Source organism: Somniosus microcephalus, chromosome 24 (genome assembly GCF_052327205.1).
Source record: "Somniosus microcephalus isolate GS21.2 chromosome 24, FLI_Smic_1.0, whole genome shotgun sequence".
NCBI lineage: Eukaryota > Metazoa > Chordata > Chondrichthyes > Squaliformes > Somniosidae > Somniosus > Somniosus microcephalus.
In genome coordinates this window covers 23,572,832-23,581,728 of record NC_141010.1, presented here as the reverse complement: position 1 = coordinate 23,581,728, position 8,897 = coordinate 23,572,832, and positions in this window count along the sequence as shown.

Sequence of the window (8,897 nt, the reverse complement as noted above, 5' to 3'; positions counted from 1 at the left end):
TGAATCAAAATCGGACATCAGCAGCTGATCCCGTCGGAAGCAGCTCCGGAACCCGCCCACCACGCAACCCGACTCCAAACCGCCTCAGGAATTAAAATCAAGCCCAAAGTGCCTGATTCAAAATCCGGCCAGTGAGCACCCAATGATGCCCTCCACAGTTAAGCTCACCATTTGATTTTACGTGCTCGCCCACAGGGTCTTCGCTGGTCATGGATCAAGTCTGTTAAGCTGAAGCGGGAGTTCAGTGGCCATTGAATCAGCTGTTGAGTTGACAGCTTCAAATGTACAGTAAAAGCTCCCACCTTACAGAGATATCTTCCCTCAGCCACAAGCTCTTCCTCACTGCATCTCCACAACAGATTCACCATGTTGCGAGTCTTTACAGAGTCTTCATCCAGTCTGACCTCATTATCTCTCTCACCATTGACACATCACTTCTGTCATCTTTACTTGACCTGCCATCTATTTGATCAGCATGGGTGCCCTTTATACTCTCTCACCTTGGTCCTCAGAATCCCACCACAATCAGCCCCAACACCAGCAGCACCAACAACAACAACACCAAACTTCTCCGCAATCATCTGATGCTGAACAGGACAGAGGGCATCAGCACCTGACCACATTGCTGCCCGGGAGGCCAGGGATGGCCTCACCATTGCCAGATTTACTTCACTTGACACTGTAAACCCTGGTTGCCACATGATGCGCCAGTTTGACACCACCCCACACCAACACCATAAAGTATCTCTACAATGCCCAAGCCATTCCTTCCACACTCATCACCATTGCGGGGGGTACCGTTATGTCTCACCATTCACTGCAACTCACTAAGCCACTTCCAAAGGTGCACACAAATCTGTCCAAGAATGCAATGTGTTGAAAATAAAGGTTTCAATGTTTGACACCACATTAACAGAAACTTCACATGAACATTGCATATAACACCCAAGTGCCTACCCTTGTGTGTTGTTAATTGGTATGATTGCACTAGGATGAGGGTGAGTGTGAGGGGTGGCTAGTGAGATGGGGATGTGATAATGTAGATAGAGAGCGATGGGTGGAGGTGCAAGGTAAGTTGGTGAGTAAGGATGTGCAGGAGTAGGGTAGGGAAGGCAGAGTGATGGGGATGTGATGAGAGGCACAGCAGGATGAGGCTGAGTGTGGATTTGCAGTAACGTTTCGTGATCTACTGAGATCATTGAAATGTTTGCAGCACTGCAGCCTGGTCCTCCAAACGACATCCCTGCCTGTGCCCTCCTGTGCAATGTGCAACCAGGCTGCGTTGATTTCCTGGGGAGGTCTCTTCCACCCATCGGAAGGGAAGAGGGCCTCCCTGTGTGCTGTGACTCCCGCCATAAGCATATGGAGGGAGCCATTGGAGAGCCTAGGTGCAGCCCTGTGCCTTTGTGCAGTGCTTGTCAGTGTTTGCAGCACCTCAATGCTGTAGAACACTGACAGCACAAATGTCAAATTAAAGTTGCGCATGGTCCCTTTAAGGAAACCGGCTGATGACGCATCATCAAATGACGTCACCAGATCCGCTTCCTCTAATTGGCCGGGAAATGCGCTGGGCAGGCTTAACAAGCCCCATCAACGTAAAGTCATTTTACAGAGCGAGATGGTGCCAGCAGTGAGGTCGGGACCCGCCACCGACATCACCCGCCACGGACCCGCCGAGGTTAGTAAAATCCCAGCCTATGTCTTTTATTCATCCATTGCTTTATCAGCAAAGTACTATTTCATTGAGAAAAAACAACACTTCTCTTCATTGTAAATGCAGCACTTACAGTGCCTTTGAAAGACTTACCTTCCTGATCATTGCAGAAATCTTGTTTTATAAACACTTTATCAAAATCTTCAATTCTGGAATTCAATTTGCAAAGGTTAGTTTGAACTTTCAATACACCCAACAATTTGCCAATTCAAGGTAAAACATATTTGAAATGTAAGCTGTTTCTCTCTCCAAAGATACTGCCTGACCTGCTGAGTATTTCCAGCATTTTCTGTTTTTATTTCAGATTTCCAGCATCCGCAGAATTTTGATTTTAGACTATTTCAAACATTTGACACTGTTTGAGTGAAGGTGGTCTTAATATCTGATTTAAATTTACTTTTCAGTAATTTACAACTTCACCAGAATGATACAGGGCTTAAAAGGTTAGATTATGAAGACAGTTTGCATTAACTTGGTTTGTATTCCCTCGAGTTTAGAAGGTTGAGGGGTGATCTAATCGAGGAGTTTAAAATGATAAAGGGTAGACAGAGACACTGGGCCCGATTTTGTGGATTGTGTGGGAAATGGTCAGGTTTCCCCGAATGTGGGGTTCTGACACACAAAAAAATGTCAACCAGCTCCACGCAATTTTTCCTCAAGTGGCCAATTAATTTCCAGCGTGTGGGCAGCCTTGCTAATTGTCCATTTCTAGTCAGAAAGCCCCACAGTATGATGTCATCATTCGTGGTGCTTTCAAGGTCCATAGCAAGCACTGCATCCTCTGAAGGCTTCCAAACGAACTATACAGGATGGCAGATGAGCCTGCAGCAGCTGTGGCCAGTGCCAGACCCCGAGCTGCCTCCAAATTTGACGAGGCTTCACTGCAGGCATTATTGGATGGGGTTAGGGCCCACAGGGAGGTCCTCTTCCCTAGGTCAGGGAGGAAGAGGTCTCCCACTGAGACCAATGCTGCATGGATGCAGGTGTCAGCAGATGCCAACTCGCTGGGAGTCACCAGAAGAACCTTGGCATTACATCTCTAACTCCTTCCTTTACTCCCCCACAGTACCATCCAGAGCCCCCGTCCTCACTGTGGAGGAGGAAGAGGCTGTGCAGCCAGACTCCTCAGAGGAAGCTCCAACCTCTGAGGGCGCAGCGTCAGCAGAAGTAAGCGCACCCAGCACCAGCGCAGACACTCACACCTCGGGGGGACCTTCGGGACATAGAGTAGTGTTGTCACCTGATGTTTCACAGCTCACAAGTGAGCCTCAGCAGATTCTGGAGACAGGGACAGCAGTGGAGAGTCCTCGTCGGAGGGCGCAGGGCTCTGCCAGCTCAGCTCAGCTGCACTGCATGTCGACCCTCTGCCTCTGGGTCCATCTGCAAGAGAAGAGGTGATGGATCTCCATGCACAGATGCAGGAGTCTCTGGCAGGTTTTGTCTCCAGGGTCGCTGCGAGTGTGGAGCGAATGGAGGAGTCCATAGCGACCATGAGCAGAGCCTTTGTGGAGTCATTGGCGCATGAACGCATCACCATGGAAAGGTTGGCAACCTCCATGGAGGAGATAACTCGCCAGCGTACGGAAAACATGGTGAGTGCTCATAAGAGAATGACATCTCTTGAGGAGCGTTGGCCATCTATTGAACAAAGAAACCAGGCCTTCATGGAAGTCCTTCTGAGTAGGATTGCCAGTGCAGAAACAGGTCCCCATGGCCCCCTAAAGCGCAGCAAGGTGCTCTCAAGCCACTTCCAAGCGCTGGCCCCTTCTGGCCTGTGCAGCTTCAGGTGAGTGAGCAGCAGCCTGGTGCTCCTGGTGCTCATCATGCTGTTCCTGGTTCTGCTACTGCCGCCTCTGCTGCTGGAGGTCCTCTAATGGCAAGAAGGGAAGGAAAAAAAGGCGTCCCTGTCTTCTCGTAGATGCCTCTGCTGAGGAAACGCTGAGTGATGGTGGCGAGAGGGGCTTCCCAGGAGATCACATTGGAGAAGTGTGTGAGGCTCCAACCTTCCACAGCTGTGCCTAAGCCTTGAAGAAGTAGCCCCAAGCCTGCAGCAACAAGGTCCTTCACCATACAAATGCTGTCCCTTTAAATCGCAGCTTTTCCGAATGACCTGCAGCTGACAGCAAGCAAGCCGGCAAGCTTCACGCCAGGTTTCATCAGCGGGGTTCCCCGCAGGCGTGTTTGATGTGGGGAAAGCCCCAAAATTGCAACGGCCCCTGAAAATCGACTTAAACAAGGTAATAATTGCTCATTAGTGTTCCGACGGCCAGTCCCGCCAGCGGCGGGTGGGACTGAAGCGGGTCGCGGAGAAACGGCGGTCTGAAAGTCGGACGGGGCGGGGAATCAGGCGGGTGGGGTCGCGACCCCCTTTTCCGGCGATTTTCGGCCCCCGGCCTGAAAAGCTGCCCGACGGCTGGCAGAAAATCGGGGCCACTATTCCTTCTAGAACAAGGAGGCATAATTTTACAACCAATTCTAGGCCAGTTAGGAGTAAAACTACAAAGCATTTTTTCACGTACGGGTAGTGGAAATCTGGAACTCTCTCACAAAAGGTTGTGGATGCTGAATAATAGAAATTTACAGTTGATGAGTTTTTTGTTAGGTACGAGTATCGAGGAATATGGAGAAAAGGTAGGTAAAATTAATCCATGATCTATTAGAACAGTGAAACAGGCTCGAGCGGCTAAATGACCTTCACCTCTTCCTATGTTCTTAAATTTATGTTCTCCAGTTATACTTTCTGGCTCAATTTAAAGCAATATTCTGGGCTTACCTTATCTATACCATTTAATATTTTATTTATCTTGAGGAGATTCCCTTTAACCTTTTTTTCTAGATGCCAGAGCTTGGACTTTTGTAGCCTTTTCTCCTTGGGACTCATCCCCATTATACTTGGGATCAATATTGTTACTATTCTCTTTACTCTCTCCAATTTATTTTTTGTGGTCTGGTGACCAATATTGAACACAGTACTCCAAAAACAGCCTGAGCAGTATATTGAAAACCCCATTAGAACCTCTGGAAACACATGCTCTACTGTTCTGCCTATATTTTCTCTTTAATTACTTTATCACATCACACATTTAGGGGGAAAAATTGGGTTGCTTTGTGCTTCCCGTTAGCGCCTTAAGAGGGCGCTAACAGGGCGCAAAGCAACTAGCGCCTGGGCGCGGCGCCGCCTACGCCGCCTGTGAAATTCAAATTTTGTATGGTTAAAGTTAAAATGAACCAAACTTACTTGATTGCCATTTTGATCTTGAATGGTGGTCTTTCTTTGTTACATGATACCATGATGCAAAGTAACGTGAAGTAATGTTCTAGAATCCTCAGAAGCAGCCCGAGTATAACTTTGCTTGGCCATTGGTGAAAGAAGATGCAATGAAAAAACATGTACTGGTGGGCAAAATTTTTATTTCCATTTTATAGACGGTCACCTTTATTTCCAACACCAGATTTCTGATTGGTCCCCTTGGAGGACAAGATACACCCAGCAGTTTATCTGGAATGTGTAATTAGACCCTGTCTGCCTAAGTATTCAAATACTTTGCAAAGTGTAATTTGAGCCATTCTGACTGCCAGGCTCCAGACAGAACAGAGCTCACATAGGACAGACAGGGCTCACCCTTACGGGTCAAGACCTGCTCCCACCCCCCAAACAAGTTCCTAACCTCCCTCCCACCCCCCCCGTGTTACTGACGTTTTCCCTTCCAACAAGTTCCTGACCTCCCCCGCAAGTTCTTGACCTTCTCCCCCTGCCCAGGTTCCTGACATTCCCCCACCAAGTTTTTGACTCCCCTCCCTGCCCAAGTTCATCACCATCTCCCCCTGCCCAAGTTCCTGAACTTCTTCCACCCCCTCCCTCCCCCGGGTTCCTGACCTTCTTCCCCCAACAAGTTCCTGAACTTCTTCCACCCTCTCCCCCCCACTCCCCCGGGTTCCTGACCTTCTTCCCCCAACAAGTTCCTGATCTTCCTCCTCCCACACCCCATAGATGGGACATTATGTGTGGGTCACGGATTGTTAAACGGCTTATTGGGTATGAAGTGAATAGTGACAGTGTCATGACTTCCGGATTTCATCCAGTCCAATGATATCACTTGCTACACACGCACCGAGCTTTCTGAGAAATCAACCAGGTCTAGGGGGAGGAGGGGGTGAACGCGGTGCGGGTGAAAGGGGGTGGGGTTGGAAGAACGTGATCCGTTTTACCATCTGGATCACGTTCCCGTTCTCATTTCTCTCCCCACCCCCTCCCCCGCCCCCATTTAGACCTGGATCACGTTGTTCCTCCCTCCCCACTGTGCACTCCGTGCTCTTTACCTCCCCCCCGCAAACAGACTTTATGACCTTCTCTCCCCTTGAGTTCCTGACCTCCTCTCCCAGCCCCTCTGATCCTCTCTCTCACTTCGATCTTCTCGCCCCCTCCTCTCTCTCACCCCCTCCTCTCTCTCTCGCCTCCCCCTCTCTCTACCCCCTCTCTCTCTCCCCCCCTCCCTCACCCCTTCCTCTCTCTCCCCTCTCCCCCTCCCCTCTTCTCTCCCTCACCCCTCCTCTCTCCCTCTCCGCTCCTCTCTCTCCCCTCCTCTCTCTCGCACCGCTCCTCTCTCCCCTCCTCTCTCCCCGTCTTTCTCTTATCCCTGACTCTCTCTCGCCCCTTCTCTATCTCTCCCTCTCTCTCCCTCTCCTCTGTCCCCCTCCTCTCTCTATCTCTCTCCTCTGTCCCCCTCCTTTCTCTCCCCCTCCTCTCTCGCCTGTCTTTCTCTCCCGCTCCCCCTCTCTCTCCCATCTTTCTCTCCCCCTCACCCTCCTCTCTCTCCCCTCCTCTCTCCTCCCTACTCTGTCCCCCTCCTCTCTCCTCCCTATCTCTCCCCCTCCTCTTTCTCTCCCCCTTCTCTCTTGCTCCCTCTGTCTCTCTCCCCTCCTCTCCCCTTCTCTCTCTCCCGCCTCCTCTCCCCCATCTCTCTCTCCCCCTCCTCTCTCTCTCCCTCCTCTCCCCATCTCTCTCTCCCCCTCCTCTCTCTCTCTTTCCCCCTCTCTCTCCCCCCCTCTCTCTCCCCCCTCTGATTCCCTCTCTTTCTCCCACCCCCCGGGCCACGAACGGATCCAGTGACCTTCTCCTTACGGAGCCGAGGAAAGCATGGCCCGCGATGCAAGCCATAGTTGTTGGGTACTGCGCATGCCCGGCTTCGGTAAACCGCACACGTACGCAGAAGCGGGATCGGGTGAGCACGCACAGCTCTGGGATACATGCTCCGGTACAAATGAGCAATAAGCCGCAAAGATGTTCGTGCAGATAATCAGAGCATTTATATAGTTGGTGTTTGTAACAAGTCAGGCAAGTTTTGTAACATGTTAGGAATTTTTTCTGTACTGTTGATGCTTCACAATGCCAAGCAAGTTTCCTTCTCTACAGCTGGCACTGTCTGCCCGCAAGAACACGTATACAATTGTTAGGATTTGATTCCTGCCCTCCAAGTTTTTTTTCTGTTCTCTCCTGAAGATTCAGGCTCTTACTAAGGTACAATTCCACAGGCATTGGCCACTCTGATACCTCATCCAAGTGTCCATTCTTCCTGTTTGACCCTAGACACCAGCAGCAGCCTATTCAACCATAGATGGCATCACACCCAAGTAGGATGCTGAGCTCACCAAACATCTACACATGCCTTTCCAGCAAAGGGGGGGGTCAATGAATTATCACCGAGAATGGGGACCCTGGATGAGGGACGAGAGGCCAAATATATTACCCGCATCATCACCCTGGTACTCAAAACACCAGAGATCAAACCAGAGGCTCTTCTGGTCTGTAGGTTCAGCTACTTACCTTAACCAGCTGGGCCACTGGGCACTGGAAATTATTTTTAAGATTTCAATGGCTGGTGGAAAACTAATTTCAGTCAGGATTACCTTACAGTCTACACTCAGTAATTCAGTCATTTTTTTTTCAAATGAATTAGTAATTTGAATTAGACAGTATAAATAACAAGGATGTAGGAATTTGGTGCGAAAAATTGAATCGTCATGATTTAAAATAAGCAATTTTGAATAATAGACTGTATATATAACATCTGTATTCCACAAATGAAAGATAATGGGCATGTAGCATGACCTGAACCAAATACATTGCATACCTACACCACATAGTTGGTAATTAACTTAGATATTTAAATCAGATTCAAATCATGCTTTATTCTGCTTGCTCAAATATTAGAAGTAATAGGAATTAAAACAAAAAGTAAATCTTACAAGAAAATAATTATGATGTGCAGAGATGTGCTTCATCTATGATGCATGAGCAGCAACGACTGATCACCAGCAAGGAACACACTTTAAAGCATTAATACTCCTTTTCACTTGCCAAAGTAGAATTCAGTAATAAAAAGATCCTGTATTCTCTACATTGACAGTCATCCTCATCACTTTCCGATAGTTAGGAACCTTAGTTTTACTGTACTGATCAAAGGTCTGAGAGGTCCCAACTCACTTTCATTCTTTTAATTATGTAAAATTGGCTAGTATGTAGGTGCTACTTATTCCTTGACAAAGCAGATACTGAAATCATTAATGAACCTCGCAAACACTTGCACAGGAGTCACACCTCTCCACTTTTGGCTGACAGTTGCTCCTACTAATCTCATCAATTGTCAAACGAAAGTAAGAGATAAGATGCCAAAGTACAACGGTCATGTCAGCAGAGTCAAAACATGGGTTGTGACGAGTACATCAAGTGCAAGAGTGCTCTGCAGCACTTGAGTGGATGAAATTTTCATTTCTAGTTAATGTATTAATAGACACTGTATCAAATATAGTATTGCACACATTCCGTGTCCTCTAGCTCATGTTTAAATAGCCCAGTTTTCATCATTCAGGCACATAAATGAGTCAAGAACCAAGCATTCCAAGAGGAGAGAGGGAGGTTCAGGTGCAGGGGAGGGGGGTGAGGAAACAATAATATCCTGGGCGAGGAAACTGGTCAAAAGTGAAGTTGCTTCAAGTGAGCTAGTTTAATATTTGCTTAAGAGTTTACATGTACATTTTTGAAAATTGATAATAGCTGTCAGTTTTCATATGCTATTTTTTCTGTTTAATACCGCAGGATTTATGTAAGCTACTGATACCATTCTTGCATGTGAAAAGTGCAACAGCCTTCAAAAGTGTGCTCTTCACATGGAGAGTTTCTTTC